At 42.9% G+C, this 16,660-nt stretch overlaps 1 non-coding gene across 1 annotated transcript; it reads right to left on the bottom strand.

Annotated features, from left to right (window-relative positions):
- Window positions 1–3,287: 3,287 nt before the first annotated feature.
- LOC115836768 lies at window positions 3,288–3,391 on the bottom strand. The gene has a single exon (XR_004031790.1). It is a non-coding gene; the product is annotated as a U6 spliceosomal RNA (small nuclear RNA).
- Between the last annotated feature and the right edge of the window lie 13,269 nt (window positions 3,392–16,660).

Genomic DNA, 16,660 nt, shown 5'->3' with positions numbered 1-16,660 from the left:
CAGCATTTGCAGTGAGCCAAGACCGTGCCATTGTACTCCAGCCTGGGTGACAAGAGCGAAACTCTGTCTCTAATAATAATAATAATAATAATGCATGCTAGAAAAAATAGCTGATTTCTTTCTCCTATCATTTGGAATTGAAGACTATAAGGCATATGAATCTATTACATTGTTGAAAATCAGTTTGCGTAGAGAATAGAATGTATTTTATCCTCCTGTAACAGGCCTGGTAGTGTTCTTTAAATTCAGTATGTTCCCTGTCCTAAAGAATTTACAGTTATGTGAAAGTTGCCTTTAACCCAAAAGAAACAAGCCAAGAGGAAAAAAGAGAATGGAGAGGAAATATACCTATTGTTGAAGGGAGAAAAAAGCAATGGGAAAAAAGTGGGGAGAAAAGGAGAATGGTGGCCAGGAGTTGACAGGAGACACACCTTCACAAAATGAATAAAAGAAACCCTAGCCTGGAAATAGAATCTTTCCCACACATGCACGGGAGTTCTCCTAGAGTAGAAGCTTGTATCTTTCTTAGTTAGAAAAATGTGACGGAGACAGAGTAGGTAAGTTGTAAATTTTGTTGTTCTATTTTTTTATAGAAACGGGACCTCACTATGTTGCCCAGGCTGGTCTTGAATTTCTGGGCTCGTGCGATCCTCCCATCTCGGCCTCCTAAAGTGCTGGGATTACAGGTGTGAGCCACCATGTCCAGCCAATTTTGTTGTTCTAGTGAAGATGCTGAAGCCATTTGTCATAAATCAAGGAAGGGCTATACAAGTGACAGTCAGAGGAGTATGCAGCTCTGGTGATGCCTGGTATGAATCCATAGAACTATGTCCGGAGTTGGTTCCTTCCGGTGGGTTCTTGGTCTCGCTGACTTCAAGAATGAAGCTGTGAACCTTTGCAGCGAGTGTTATGGCTCATAAAGGTAGTGCAGACCCAAAGAGTGAGCAGCAGCAAGATTTATTATGAAGAGAGAAAGAACAAAGCTTCCACGGTGTGGAAGGGGACCCAAGCCGTTGCCACTGCTGGCTCGGGTGGCCAGCTTTTATTCTCTTATTTGGCCCCCCCATGTCCTGCTGATTGGTCCCTTTTACAGAGTGTTGATTGGTCCATTTTTACAGAATGCTGATTGGTGCGTTTACAATCCCTTAGCTAGACAGAGTGCTGAGTGGTGCAGTTTTACAGAGTGCTGATTTGTGCATTTACAATCCTTTAGCTAGAACAGAGCGCTGATTGGTGCATTTACAATCCTTTAGCTAGACACAGAGTGCTGATTGGTGTGTTTTTACAGAGTGCTGATTGGTGCATTTACAATCCTTTAGCTAGACACAGAGTGCTGATTGGTGTGTTTTTACAGAGTGCTGATTGGTGCATTTACAATCCTTTGGCTAGACACAGAGTGCTGATTGGTGCGTTTACAATCCTCTAGCTAGACAGAAAAGTTCTCCAAGTCCCCACTCGACCCAGTAAGTCCAGCTGGCTTCACCTCTCAGAACCATTTCCAGACAGATGGGAGTCGCTTCTGTTTGAACTAAGTTTCAAATAACATTCCCTTCTATTATGGTCTATAATCAGAGGTTATGAAAAACCGTAACCCTTGTAGCATAAGCACTGACTGATCAGAATACAAGATAGTTGTAATCAGCCCACCCAACAGCAGATGGCGGGTAGGCAGTAAGCATATGTGGGGCTGAGTATCAGCCTAAGCTATCCCAGGTCTGAATTAGACTTTTTGGGGGTAGATTGTAAGGCTGCAGATGACTTTAGAGACATACATTCTGGTTTCGACCATCATCTGCCAACTCTCTGGACCCATTTTCTTGGATGAGGCCATTTCCCTCTCTCTCAAGCCTGGAGTAATCCCTCAGTCCAGCTGTCTACTCCTGCAGCTGATACTGTAGAAAATAGAGTTCCCCTAGGGAACTACAAGACTGATAATCCCATCTGCTTCCTGAACAGGAGAAGGGAAAGTGCATATATTGTTTTGTGAAGTGTTACAGCAGAAAATGAAACCTGATTACCACATTATCCAACTGTACAAAGCACTGTCCCATACATTATCCCCTTGATTTTTCACAACCTTCCTGGAGTATATGGGTCAAGGAGATTGTTATTTCAACCTCTGAATGGAGAAACGAAGGTCCCAGTGAAGCAATTTGCCAAAGGCACACAGCTGGTCTGTGGGTATGCTGGGATTCAAACTCAACGCTGGTTTGCTCCGAGTTCAGGTGCATCCTGTGCTTTTCTGGCCTCGGCATCTTCTCAAGACCTCTGATGACCTCTTGGTTTGTACAAGGGTTTGTTATCCTTTATGTCATAATTTGCAATATTTGCATTAAAAATAATCCTATTTCTACTTTGTTTTGGTCAAAATTACTCATGTGTTTGTCTTAAGCTTTGTCTCCATTAAGGTCTTTACTCCCTAGGAAAAAAATGTTTGAGAGTAATACTTCTCAAACTTTCTCAGGCTTAGATGTCACCTGGGGAGCTTGCTGAAACTCGAATCCTTGGGCTCCAACTCCAGAGATTCTGCTTCCCTAGGTCAGGCCCCAGGCATGGGAACTGGCATTCTAATAAGCTCCCAGGTGATTTTAGTGCCACCACTCAGAGATCACACCTTCAAACAAAAGTCACAGCCCCAGTCAATATTTTAAAAGAATACATTTATGGTTTAGTGAGGGGGGATTAGTGTACTTTTGTATATGTATATTATTTATTTATTTTATTTATTTATTTTGAGACAAGAGTTTCGCTCTTGTTGGCCAGCTGGAGTACAATGGCTCACTGCAGCCTCCATCTGCTGGGTTCAAGCAATTCTCCTGCCTTAGCCTCCCGAGTAGCTGGAATTACAGGTGCCTGCCACGAGGCCTGGCTTATTTTTGTATTTTTAGTAGAGACAGGGTTTCACCATGTTGGCCAGGCTGGTCTCGAACTGCTGACCTCAGGTGATCCACCCGCCTCAGCCTCCCAAAATGCTTGGATTACAGGAGTGATATTTATTTATTTTTTTTAATTTTTTTTAGACAGGGTATTGCTGTGTCACCCAGGCTGGAGTGCAGTGGCATGAACAAGGCTCACTACAGCCTCTACCTCAAGGCTTCCATATCAACCTCCTGAGTAGCTGGGACCACAGGCACGCGCCACCACACACAGCGAATTTTTAAATTTTTTGTGGAGGCTGGGTCTTGGTATGTTGCCCAAGCTGGTCTCAAACTCCTGGGCTCAAATGATTCTCCCACCTCAGTCTCCCAGAGTGCTGGGATTACAGGCTTGAGCCATGGCTTTTCTTTTTAAATATAAAATACTTCAGGAATTTGTGTGTCATCCTTGCCCAGGGGCCAAGGTAATCTACTTTGTATCATTCCAATTTTAGTATATTCGCTGCTAAAAGGAACATGTTAGGGTGCTTAATAATAGATTATCATGTCAGAATTCCTGCGTTTGAATATTAATGCTATCACATGTGCAAGCTATGAGATCCTGGGAAAGTTAGTCTTCTTATGCCTCAGTTGCCTAATCTATAAAATGAGAATAATAATACTACCTACCTCATAGGGTAGTTGTGAGGATTAAATGAGTTAGCAGGGCAGGACACAAAGTATCTCTGTGAGTTTGCTATGATTATCACTAAGTCGTGCTCAATAATTATACTTTACAATAGAAACACCAACGACAAGGTTCACACCAATAGCAAATGTTCTTCTTGGTTGTAGGTGTTGCCCCAGGTTTAATCATGGTCAAACGTGTTCTTATGTGTGTGAATGTGAGGGACTAATTGTCCTGGGCTGTCAGCTAGCCTGGTTATGTAAGGCTTTCCACATCATTCTGACAGATTAGACTTGACTCTGACAGTGATGAAAAGCCATCAACACAGCTTCAGGTTGGGAAGTGCAATCAGAATTGCATTTTAGAAATGTCTCTTGCTGTAGCACAGATGCCAGGTAGGAAGAAGGTGAGGCTGGAGGCAGAAACCTGTTTGAATAGACTGTTGCAATAGTCCCAGAGAGAAATAATAAGACTTAAACTAAGTGATATGGTTTGGCTGTGCCCCCACCCAGATCTCTTCTTGAATTGTAGCTCCCATAATCCCATGTGTTGTGGGAGGGACCCGGTGGGAGATAATTGAATCACAGGGGCAGTTTCCCCCATACTGTTCTCCTGGTAGTGAATAAGTCTCACAAGATCTGATGGTTTTATAAGGGGAAACCCCTTTCACTTGGCTGTCATTTTCTCTCTTCCCTGTCACCATGTAAGATGTGCCTTTTGCCCTCAACCATCATTGTGAAAGGCATGTGGATTCCCTAGCCATGTGGAACTGTGAGTCCATTAAACCTCTTTTTCTTGATATATTACCCAGTCTTGGGTATGTCTTTATCAGCAGTGTGAGAACGGACTAATACACTAAGGCCAGGCACGGTGGCTCAAGCCTGTAATCCCAGCACTTTGGGAGGCCGAGGCAGGCGAATCAAGAGGTCAGGAGATCGAGACCATCCTGGCTAACACGGTGAAACCCCATCTGTACTAAAAACACACAAAAAAACAGGCGCGGTGGTGGGCGCCTGTAGTCCCAGCTGCTGGGGAGGCTGAGACAGGAGAATGGTGTGAACCCGGGAGGCGGAACTTGCAGTGAGTGGAAATCGCCCTCCAGCCTGGGTGACAGAGCAAGACTAGGTCTCAGAAAAAAAAAAAAAGATTTGAATGGTACATTTTTATATTATGAATATTTTACCACAGTAGAAGAAAATAAAACAACTCTACCCTCAGGTATTTGCATGTCTGCCTCCTACTTATTCTTCAGTTTTCTGCTTAAATAGCATGTCCTCAGGGAAGCCTCTCCTATTGCTCTATGTAATTTCCTCGTAGAACATATCACTATCTGAAATTACCTTTTTTATACATGCTATCATCTGTCTTCTCCATTAGAATATAAGCTTTTCGAGCATAAGATCTTCGCGTGATTCAAAGCTGTATCCTAACACTGCGTTTTTGTCACATAGCGGCTCTTCAGTGAATACTTGCGGAATAATGTACGGAGAAAAAAGAAAGGGCTCCACCTGGAGGTTGTATTAGTAAATGTACTCTGTGGGAATTTTAAATGTACAATACTTAAAAGTAAAAATCAAACTGAACATTTAACTTCAAAACAGTATTAGCTGTGATAGTGGAGTGAGAAGGCATGAAGAAAAGTGTGCAAGCATATCTGTGTAAAATATTTCCCTTCGTGCACTTTTCACATCAACTCCCTGCTCAGGTTCCCAATTCTCAGGACCTCAGCAATTCCCTTATTTGCTTTCTATGTATCGCCTGTTCATTTACCTACTGTCAATGACTGCTTTGGTGCTACAATGCCAATGTGGAGTGATTGGAAAAAGACTGCATGGCCCACAAGCCTAAAATATTCACTATCTGGCCTTTTACAGAAAAAGTTTACCAACCAACCCACGACATAGGTAAACATAATAGACTAGAAATATTGTCTACTCTTCTCTGAGAACTTTCATGATAGTCATTCAAGTCAATCAAGAAATGTTTATTGGGATTAGAGACTATTATTCTAAGTAACTCAGGAATGGAAAACCAAACATTGCATGTTCGTACGTTCTCACTCATAAGTAGGGGCTAAGCTGTCAGGATGCAAAGGCATAAGAAAGACAGTGGACTTTGGGGACTTGGGGGAAAGGGTGGGAAGGGGGCGAGGGATAAAAGACTGCAAATTGGGTTCAGTGTGTACTGCTCCGGTGATGGGTACACCAAAACTTCACAAATCACCACCAAAGAACTTACTCATGTAACCAAATACCACTGTTCCCCAAATCTTAGGGAAATAAAAAAATTAATTAAAAAACAAAAGAAATGTTTACTGAGTTCCTACTATGTTTCCAGAACTGCATTAGTCACTGGGGATAGAACAGTGAATGAAATAGAAATCCCTGCTGTTATGCAGCTCACTTTCTAGAGGGAGGAGGACAAATAATAAACAATAAACAAATAAATAATGTATGTTAGACGGGGAGAAGGGTTACAGACAGATGCACAGGAAGAAGTAATCAGGAAGGCAAAGAAAGGTTTTGCAATTTTAAACAGAGTGGTTGGGGTAGGCCTTGTTAAGAGGTTGACATTTGAGCAAATCTTTGAAGAAAGACTGAGAGGGAACGAAGAGACCATCTGGGAGGAAAGTATTTCAGGTAGAGGGAACAGAGGCAGGAACACGTCTAGAGTGCTAGAGAAACACCTGGGAGACCAGTGAGGATAGCAGAAACATTCTACCGGGGTTCTCACACTCATGTGTTCCTTTTTTTTTTTTTTTTTTAATTTTTAGAAACATAGTCTTACTCTGTCAGCCAGTCTGGAGTGCGGTGGCGTGATCATACCTCACTGCAGCCTCAAATACCTGGGCTCAAGCAATCCTTCCACTTCAGTCTCCTAAGTAGTTGGGACTACAGGAACATGCTACTGTGCATTGCTAATATTTTATTTTTAGAGTCTGGGTCTATGTTGCCCAGGGTGGCCTTGAACTCCTGGCTTCAAGAGACCCCACTGCTTCAGCTTCCCAGAGTGCTGGGATTACAGGCGTGAGCCACCATGCTTAGTCCCATGCATCCATGCATTCTTTTTTTTTTTTTTTTAAGGCAGGGTCTCACTCTGTTGCCCAGGCTGGAGTGCTGTGGCGTGATCTTGGCTCACTGCAACCTCCACCTACCGGGTTCAAGCAATTTTCCCACCTGAGCCTCCCGAGTAGCTGGGACTATAGGCATGCACCACCACACTTGGGTAATTTTTGTAATTTTTAGTAGAGACAGGGTTTCACCATGTTGGCCAGGCTGGTCTTGAACACCTGACCTCAAGTGATCTGCTCGCCTCGGCCTCACAAAGTACTGAGATTATAGACATGAGCCACCGTGCCTGGCCTCCATGCATTCTTGTTATGTGCAAATATTGACTGCTGGTTTAAGGTATCTTCCCCTTCCTGTAGGACAACATCCCAACCTTGCAGGGTATCCCCGCTCACACTATAATTAAGCCTTAGGCAGGCCAAGTCACTGTTCTATCAAGCCAGCTGCTCTGTAAGATCTAGGTATATACTGAATTTTGAGAATATGAGACCTCTTTTACCATAATATATGCCCATGATCACAGACGATATTATATGGAATACTAAGGCAACAGATAAGGCATTCTGTAACTTCATAATAGTGGTATTGGTAGAAGCATTGCAGGCAGGGAATAAAATGTAAACAAAAATTTTTTTTTTTTTTTTTTGAGACGGAGTCTTGTTCTGTCACCCAGGCTAGAGTGCAGTGGCATGATCTTGGCTCACTGCAACCTCCACCTCCCGGGTTCAAGTGATTCTCCTGCCTCAGCCGCCCGAGTAGCTGGGATTACAGGTGCGCACCGCCATGCCCAGCTAATTTTTGTATTTTTAGTAGAGAGGGGGGTTTTGTCATGTTGGTCAGGCTGGTCTTGAACTCCTGACCTCAGGTGATCTGCCCTCCTCGGCCTCCCAAAGTGCTGGAATTACAGGCGTGAACCACTGTGCTTGGCCACAGTGCAAAATTTTATCCAGAATATGTAGCTATTCCTGAGAAGATAAAAGGCTGTTCCTTTTATGTTGGGAAGAGTTCACACAATCAGCTACTATTAGGTGGCCATCTGGTCACCCCAGACAATAGTGCCTTATCAGCGGCTTAGTGATGACTTTGGCTGTTGGTCAATGAAAGGGACATTCAGCAGTAGGTATAGTCAGAGCAGCTTTGGTGAGGGAAAACCATGTTATTAGCTCACACGTAGCTTCCTTCCATGCTGGCGCCGTTTGCACACGGAGCCACTGAACAAGCACTGGGATACCTGGAGAAACAGGCTTACTGACATTCACAAAATAGATCATCTTGATCATCTGATTTTTGAGAACCTCCACCATAGTGATACAATCTACTGGATATACACGCGCCACAAAAATATTCCCACCCTCTGTGTCCATTCCAAAAGGTCCATGCATAGTCCATCTAATCACCAATTTTTCAATTAGTTTTTTTCAAGTCTCCAACCAGCCAGCCAATCCAGTAGCCACGGCTCCTAAGTCATTAGAGATCTTTGTGCCTTAAGCCACGAAGTAAATAGCCAGATATATCACTCAAGGTTCTGTCCACTGGGAGGATTTCCCTTCAGCACAATCTTGAACAGACACGCCTAAGTGGGTTTAACAGTCTCGCCTAAGTGTAGGCGTCCCCTTCTTGTCAGTGTCAGCATCATTTTCAGATCCATAATGTGCAAGCTAGCCCCCATAACAAAGAAATACCCTGCCCAAAATGTCAGTGGGGCCAAGGTTGAGAGAAACACTGGTTTGAAGGAAGATTCATGGTATTCATCGGTGGATGGAAGAGCTTTCAGTCTCCGAACTGACATGGGTCTGGGAATCAGGTACAACGCACAATTTGGCAACTTGAGTTAGGTTTCTGCCTAACGGACCTAGATTTTTTTCTGCCTAGATGTCAAGCAGCATCTTAGGAAGCAGTGAATTAATGATTTTTCAGGACCCCATCATCCATTAGCCCTTGCCAGGGGGCACAGCAGATCAAAGCAGTTTGATTACTATTCCATCTCTGCAGTTTACTGTGGTAGTTGCACCATGTTGTCCCTAACAGTGAAGCTACTACTACCTGGCCTTTGACATGCCAGGACCCCGTTATTCCCACTGAAATGAAAGCACACATTTTCACAGGGGCCTCGTCCAGCAATACCTCTGACCTACATGCTTCTTGAGGATGCTAGTCCCTGACTCATTAGTGAATTTCCTCGTGTCTTAGTGAAAGGAGAGTTTTTTTAACCTTCCCAGAAGAGTCAAGTTAGTAAATGGCTGAGAAGATTCAACATAATGGACCGAGTCCTATCTCCTTGAATTTTGTAACTCTTTGTCTATAATAGGGAATTTCTGGCATTTCAACCCCATTAACTCCAGACTATCATTGAGTCCAGGATTTCATTGGCTAACCTTTTCAGACTGTTAGGACCATCCCCAGTACTTCAGCCAACATACTATATTCTAAATTCTGGGGGAGTACACTCAGGTCAATTAATTTGGCTTGAATATTATACTTTATCCGCATTAGTCTAACACCTTATAATTTACACTCTCAGCTCTTCCCCAGTCCTCTTCTGATATCTGGCAAAGTCATGCAACTCTTTCTCTTTTTTTTTTTTTTCCAAATTTTTTTTAAGACTATTTCACTCTGTCACCCAGGCTGGAGTGCAGTGACATAATTATGGCTCACTGAAACCTCAATGTCCTGGGCTCAAGTGATCCTTCTGCCTCAGCCTCCCACATAGCTGGGAATACAGGTGTGCACCACCGTGCATGGCTAATAATTTTTTTAATTTTTGTAGGCCAGACATTGTGGCTCTCACCTGTAATTCCAACACTTTGGGAGGCCAAGGCAGGAGAATCACTTGAGCCCAAGGAGTTGAGACCAGCCTAGGCAACATAGCAAGACTTAATCTCTACAAAAACAAACAAACAAACAAACAAAAACAGATTTGAGTGCGGCGGGATGTACCTCTGGTCCCAGCTACTTGGGAGGCTGAGATGGGAGAATCGTTACAAAAAAACATTTTTTTGTAGAGATGGGATCTTTGTTGCCCAAGCTGGTCTTGAACTCCTGTGCTCAAGTGATCCTCCTGCTTCAGCCTCCCAAAGTGCTGGGATTACAGGCATGAGCCACCACACCTGGCCGAACTCTCTTAGTATATAGAATCTCTCTCCTCCTAGAGAAGACCTGTACTGCTGTCTCTGGCACATTGTTCCAGTTATCTGTCCCTACCTAACAAACCACTGTAAAACTGAAAGGCTTAAAACAATTTGTCATATGTCTCATCGTTCTGATTGGAGTGGATTTGAGAGAGAATGGGGGAAGGATTGGGGAAGTGAGTATCTTTTGAAGAGTTTTGTTGTAAAAGAGAACAAAACGATAGAGCAGTAGTTGGAAGAAGATGTGGAATCAAGAGGAATATTTTTGAGGATGGGGGAAATAGATAACAGTGGGCCAGTGGTGGTAATCCCAGCACTTTGGGAAGCTGAGGTGGGTAGATGGCTTGAGCCCAAGAGTTTGAGACCAGCCTGGGCAGCATAGCAAGACCTCGTCTCTACAAAAAATACAGAAATTAGCCAGGCATGGTGGTGTGCGCCTGTAGTCCCAGTTACTTAGGAGGCTGAGGTGGGAGGACCACTTGAGCCCAGGAGTTCAAGGCTTCAGTAAGCTATGATTGCACCACTGCACTCTAACCTAGGTGACAGAATGAGACTCTGTCTCAAAGAAAAAAAAAAAAAAAAGGAGGCCAGGTGTGGTGGCTCATGGCTGTAATCCCAGCACTTTGGGAGGCTGAGGTGGGCACAGATCACAAGGTCAGAAGATCAAGACCATCTTTGCCAACATGGTGAAACCCTTCTCTACTAAAATACAAAAAATTAGCCAGGCATGGTGGCATGCGCCTATAGTCCCGGCTACTCAGGAGGCTGAGGCAGGGGAATCGCTTGAACCCAGTAGGCAGAGGTTGTAGTGAGCCAAGATCGCACCACTGCACTCCAGCCTGGCGACAGAGCAAGACTCTGTCTCAATAACAAACAAACAAAAAAAAATATAGCATGTTTATACTGTGGGGAAACAAATCAGTGGAGAGGAATATATATATATATATATATATATATATATATATATATGCAACAATATAGAAGAGAAAGGGGAAAAGTGCTGTTATTGAGCTAGGAAAAAGGGGATGAGACTTCATGCAAAATAGAGACATTGCCTTAGGCCTTAATAACATGGACAGTTCCCCTAGGATAGGGTAATAGGAGAGAAGGCAGAGGATGCAGGTGGGTGGGCAGATACGGTGAACAGAATCTGAAGTTCTCTTTTGCTTACTTCAGTTTTCTCAGTCAAGTAGGACATAAGGTTATCATCTGAGAATGACTATGGGAGGGGAAAGATGAAAATGTTTCGGTGTTGAAATGGGAAACAGAAGAGTGAATGGGCTAGGGAAGTACAGTATGAGTTGTCAGGCATTATTGAGGGTCCTGGCATTGAGATTCTTGATCATGAATTTAAAATCAGATAATTACAGGTCTTGGTGGCTCAGGCCAGTAATCCCAACAGTTTGAAAGGCTAAAGCGGGAAGATTGCTTGAGCCCAGGAGTTTGAGACCAGCCTGGGCAATACAGTGAGTCCCCGTCCCTACAAAGAATTTTTAAAAATTAGCTGGGTGCAGTGGCATTCATCAGTAGTCCCAGCTACTCAGGAGGCTGAGGTGGGAAGATCATTTGGGCCCCAGAGTTCAAAGGCTGAAGTGGGCTAAGATCTCGCCACTGCGTTCTCCAGCCTGGGTAACAGGGCAAAACCCTGTCTCAAAAAAATTAAAAATTCAAACACAAAATCAAATAATTTATTATTACTATGTGTTTTTCTCCACCCACGTTCAGCTGCAGGGGTACAGGCACAGAGCAGGGGAGACAGGAATTTAACTAGGGTTTGTGGTTTTACCAAGTGAGTGACAAAGCAAAAGGGGAGCAGAGGAGCTGAGGGCGTTTGCAAGGATGTAATTATAATGATCATGGAATTTCGGCAGGTATGGTGACTAAAGAAAGCAGTGAGGGGTGAGGCACAGTGAAATACTGGCGTAATTAATGGACTGTAGGCCCTGGTGGAGCAAGGTCAAAGGTTTGCCGGAGTTGGGTTACTAGAGGGGTTTAGGTGGAAAGATAGACTATGCTTACAAATTCTATGGCATGACCTGCAAGTACATAGCTAACGCAGGGTGGAGAACAAGATCACTGGAGGAGAGAAGTTCAAGGTAGTCAGAGGCCAGAGTGCTGGGGAGATCGTTTTCGGAGATACTGAATTCACCAAGAATTAAGACAGAAGTAGTGTCACAGAGAATGACAGTACCAGGAGCTACAATTACTGATACATGCGGGAGATGGTTCTGAAATCTGAAGATGGCAGCAACCATGCAAGGGTAGTCAGTTTTAAAGTGTAATGACATGAAATTCAAAGCTGAGATCTTCTGGGGAAAGTTATTAGATGATCCACTTTGGGATGTTCATATTTTTTGGTAGTTTCTCATCTCAGAATAAGCAATATCAGAATGTGAAATTTTAATCCCAAGAGGGCGCCAGAGTCCAGCAAATGATTACTTTTGGTTTTCACCTAAAGCTAGGGCAATCATACTTTTGAGAGAGGAAGAGGCCACTACTAATAATTATTTGGGGGCGATATGTGTAAATTGGGACATCGGCTCACACCTTCTCCTACACTATATAAGCATGGGCAATTTAAGAATGAACTAGCTATGAACCAAAAGCTCTAATTCCCATAAATCACTTGAAATGCTTTTGACTTGCAATTAGCTAAGAGAAAAATGGCCAAATTTGATTTTATCTGGAAGAGAGGATTGAGAAAGACTTTCCCCTCTGGCCCACATCTCTTGTTATATTTATTGCTTATCCCATTTTCCTCTTTAGTGCAGTACCAGTTTGACTGTATCTTCAGGTTAAGAGGATTGCTGTATTCCCCAAAGTATCTTGGTCGTTTGAAAGTAAAGAGTTTTCGGCCGGGAACAGTGGCTTACGCCTGTAATCCCAGCACTATAGGAGGCAAAGGCGGGCGGATCACGTGGTCAGGAGAGCGAGCCCATCCTGGCTAACACAGTGAAACCCCGTCTCTACTTAAAATACAAAAAAATTACCCAGGCGTGGTGGTGTACTCCTGTAGTCCCAGTTACTCGGGTGTCTGAGGCAGAAGAATCGCTTGAACCTAGGAGGCGGAGGTTGCAGTGAGCCGAGATCGCGCCATTGCACTCCAGCCTGGACAACAGAGGGAGACTCCATTTCAAAAAGAAAATTAAAACGAAAACATGATGACGGTCATAAAGGTGGCAATAACAGACACTGGGGTCTCCAAAAGTGGGTGGGGGGCAGGTTGAACAATTACCTATCAGGTACAATGTTCACTATTTGGACATTGGGTACACTAGAAGTTCAATCCCCACCAGTATGTAATCTACTCATGTGACAAACAAGCACATGCAACCCCGAATCTAAAATAAAATAATTTTAAAAATACACAGTGAAAATGGCTTTTGTTAAGTCCCCTGTTTAGCACATTCTCTCCTTAATTAGCCAAACTACTCTCTCTTCTTCTTCTTTTATAATTTTTTTTTTTTTTTTTTTTTTTTTTAGGGACCAGGTCTCTCTGTGTTGCCCAGGCTAGAGTGCAGTAGAGTGCAGTAGCCAATCCCTGGTGCAGTCACAGGGCACTGCAGCTTCGAGCTCCTGGCCCCGAGAAATCCTTTCACCTCATTCTCCTGAGTAGCTGGGAATACAGGGGCAGAACATGGCATCTGCACCTCTTCTTAACAAATGCAAATAAAATCAACTCTGGCTTCTGTTATTCCTTGAAAAAAATGTATGTATGGGTCGGGTGTGGTGGCTTATGCCTGTCATTCCAGCATTTTGGGAAGAAGCTAGGAGTTTGAGACCAGTGTGGGCAACAAAGAAAGACTGTGTCTATAAAATATTAGCCAGTTAATGGTGGCAAGTGCCTATATTCCCAGGTACTCAGGGGCTGAGGTGGGAGAATTCCTTGCACCTAGGTGTTGGAGGCTGCAGTGAGCTATGATTGTACCACTACACTCCAGCCTGGGCAACAGAGCAAGATCCCATCTCTAAAAAAAAAAAAAAAAGAAAGAAAGAAAGAAAGAAAAAAGAAAAAGTATGTATTTATAGCTACCAGCACACTTTTAACCATATGGGGCTTATTTCTACCATTCTTTTTGCTTTAGAACAACATCCTTCATACTCACTGAATGGGATTAATGTAAATAGCACCTCAAGAAAATAAGGGGAAGGTAAGGCTGCTAGGGAGAGCATTTCAAAATAAACTACAAATAGATTTTACAATTTATTTTGCTCCCCTTCAACAAACACAAAAATCTTGCATTACTAGCCAGGCACAGTGGTGCCTGCCTGCAGTCCCAGCCACTGGAGGCTGAGGCAGGAAGGTTGCTTGAGCTCAGGAGTTCCAGTCCAGCTTAGGCAACATAGACAGGCACTGTTTTAAACATATATATGTATACGTGTGTGTTTGTGTGTGTGTGTGTAGGATTACTTACATTACTTACACCTTTAACCGAATTATATCTAATTCAATCAAAACATACTTTATTACCAACTTATATGTGCATTAGCATTCTACACCTGTAGGAATACCCACAAGGTAATAGTCTTATACAGGATGCTTAGGGTGTTTTGTTTTGTTTTATAAGACGCATCTTTAAGGTGCATTCAAAGAGTGATCTACCACTAGGGTACAAAAGCAAAAAACATATTCAGTCAAAAATAACTGACAACTGGGGAAAATGGTGAATAGCAGAGAGGATTCTGTTTATTAGTTTTATCTTTAGGTTATCTTTGGCAAAGGAAAAGCACAGTATATCGCTACTACCATGTAGCTTGAATCTAAAATTTATCATTACTTATTATTTTATATAACATCGCCACCACCAACACAACCCCTGCTAATCAAACTGAAAAAAAATTTTCTTTCGCTTAAAATTTTTATTTTTTACTTATAGAAAGAGGTATGAACTTTGTTTTTTGTTTTTGTTTTGTTTTTTGTTTTTTTTGAGACGGAGTCTTGCTCTCACCCAGCCAGGCTGGAGTGCAGTGGCATGACATCAGCTCACTACAACCTCCGGCTCCCAGATTCAAGCGATTCTTCTGCCTCCTGAGTAGCTGGGATTACAGGCGCTCACCACCATGCCCGGATAATTTTTGTATTTTAGTAGAGACGGGATTTCACCATGTTGGCCAGGCTGGTCTCAAACTCCTGACCTCAGGTGATCCACCTGCCTCAGCCTCTGAAAGTGCTGGGATTACAGGCGTGAGTCACTGCACCCAGCCTGAATTTTGTTTTTATTTTTTTTTTTTTTGTCTTTTTTTTTTGTGTTTTTTGTTTTTTTTTTGGGGTTTTTTTTTGAGATGGAGGCTCGCTCTGTTGCCCAGGCTGGAGCGCAGTGGTGCAATCTCTGCTCACTGCAACCTCTGCCTCCCAGGTTCAAGTGATTCTTGTGCCTCAGTCACCCGAGTAGCTAGAATTGTAGGTGTGTGCCACCACACTCGGATAATTTTTGTATTTTTAGTAAAGACAGGGTTTCCCCATGTCGGCCAGGCTGGTACTGAACTGACCTCAAGTGATCCAACTGCCTCAGCCTCCCAAAGTGCTGAGATTATAGGCTTAAACCACTGCACCCGGCCAAGGTATGAACTGTTTTGTTTTGTTTTTTTGAGACAGTCTCGCTCTGTCACCCAGGCTGGAGTGCAGTGGTGTGATCTCGCCTCACTGTAACCTCCGCCTCCCAGGTTAATTGGTTAAGACCAATTTTGTCAGTCCAATTTCAAATGTCATAATTAAATAAGTAATTTAGGCTTTTGATTTAAAGTTGCAATACTACAAGTTTGGAAAAAATAGTGGGACACTTGAAATAAGTAAGGTTGGCCATATTTATGGTTTCGATTTATTTGCTTTGTCTGGGTTGCTTGAGCACTTGGGAAAGTTCCGTTTTTTAAAGTAAAAAATGGAAGTACCTTGGTATGCAGAAAAAAGTTAACAGAGCAGATCTGTTTGAGGCTGCTATCCTTAGAAAGGCCTATTTTTGAGCTTGATTCTTAGGGAGCATCTGGAAGTTGCTTCACAGTGTCCCCAGTTATCAGTTAACTGATAAGGGTGGGTCACACACTTGCTTTCTTTCCTTCTGAGACTCTGTAATTTTGGTTTCAGAGTGTATCTACCTGACCAGCCCTCCTAAAAACCTTGGGCCCTAAGTCTCTAGTAGAGTTGCCTGGGCCAAAGTATTGCACACACGTTGCATTTTCATTGCTGGGGGAAGTGTGTGCTCTGTGTGACCCTTCATGGGAAGGCGAGAGCTTGAGGAAGCTTGCCCATGGATTTCTCCAGACTCTCCCTATAGCTTTCCCTTATCATCTAGCTATGTATCCTTGCAACATTGTTGTAATAGTAATAAATCTTAGCTATTAGTAGAATGATTATATATACTGAATTATGTAAATTGTTTCAGTGAATCTCCGAACATGGAGGTGGTCTAGGGCAATCCCAATGACACTCTAAGGAACTGGATGTTTTAAACTTCCAAGTACAGTTTAAAGTATTTGGAAATGTTTAATGAACTAAGATTATAAATTAGACCAAACCATTATTGAGAGATTCCTTGGAAGTGAATACTGAAATTTGCTATACCTACTGATAGAGCAACAGTATTTGTAAACTGAATTTACAGCCCTAAGAAAAAGTAGAGTCTTAAATTTACAACTTTAGTTATCGAATATTGATTTCTAAAATTCGCATGAACATTTGAATAGACTTTTCAGCCAACAAAAATATCCTTCATTGTGCCCTGACAGGGATATTGAAAAAAACAAAATGAGGTTGGGTGCAGTGGCTATGCCTGTAATTCCAGCACTTTGGGAGGCTCGGGTGGGAGGACTGTTTGAGCTCAGGAGTTCAAGACTAGCCTGCATAACATACTGAGACCTCATCTCTACTAAAAATAAAAAATTAGCAAGGTATTCTGGGGCATGCCTATAGTCTCACCTACTAGG

This window comes from Nomascus leucogenys, chromosome 9 (assembly GCF_006542625.1).
Source record: "Nomascus leucogenys isolate Asia chromosome 9, Asia_NLE_v1, whole genome shotgun sequence".
NCBI lineage: Eukaryota > Metazoa > Chordata > Mammalia > Primates > Hylobatidae > Nomascus > Nomascus leucogenys.
The sequence above is the reverse complement of the archived record's forward strand: the minus strand, read 5'-3'. Positions and strand labels throughout refer to the sequence as shown.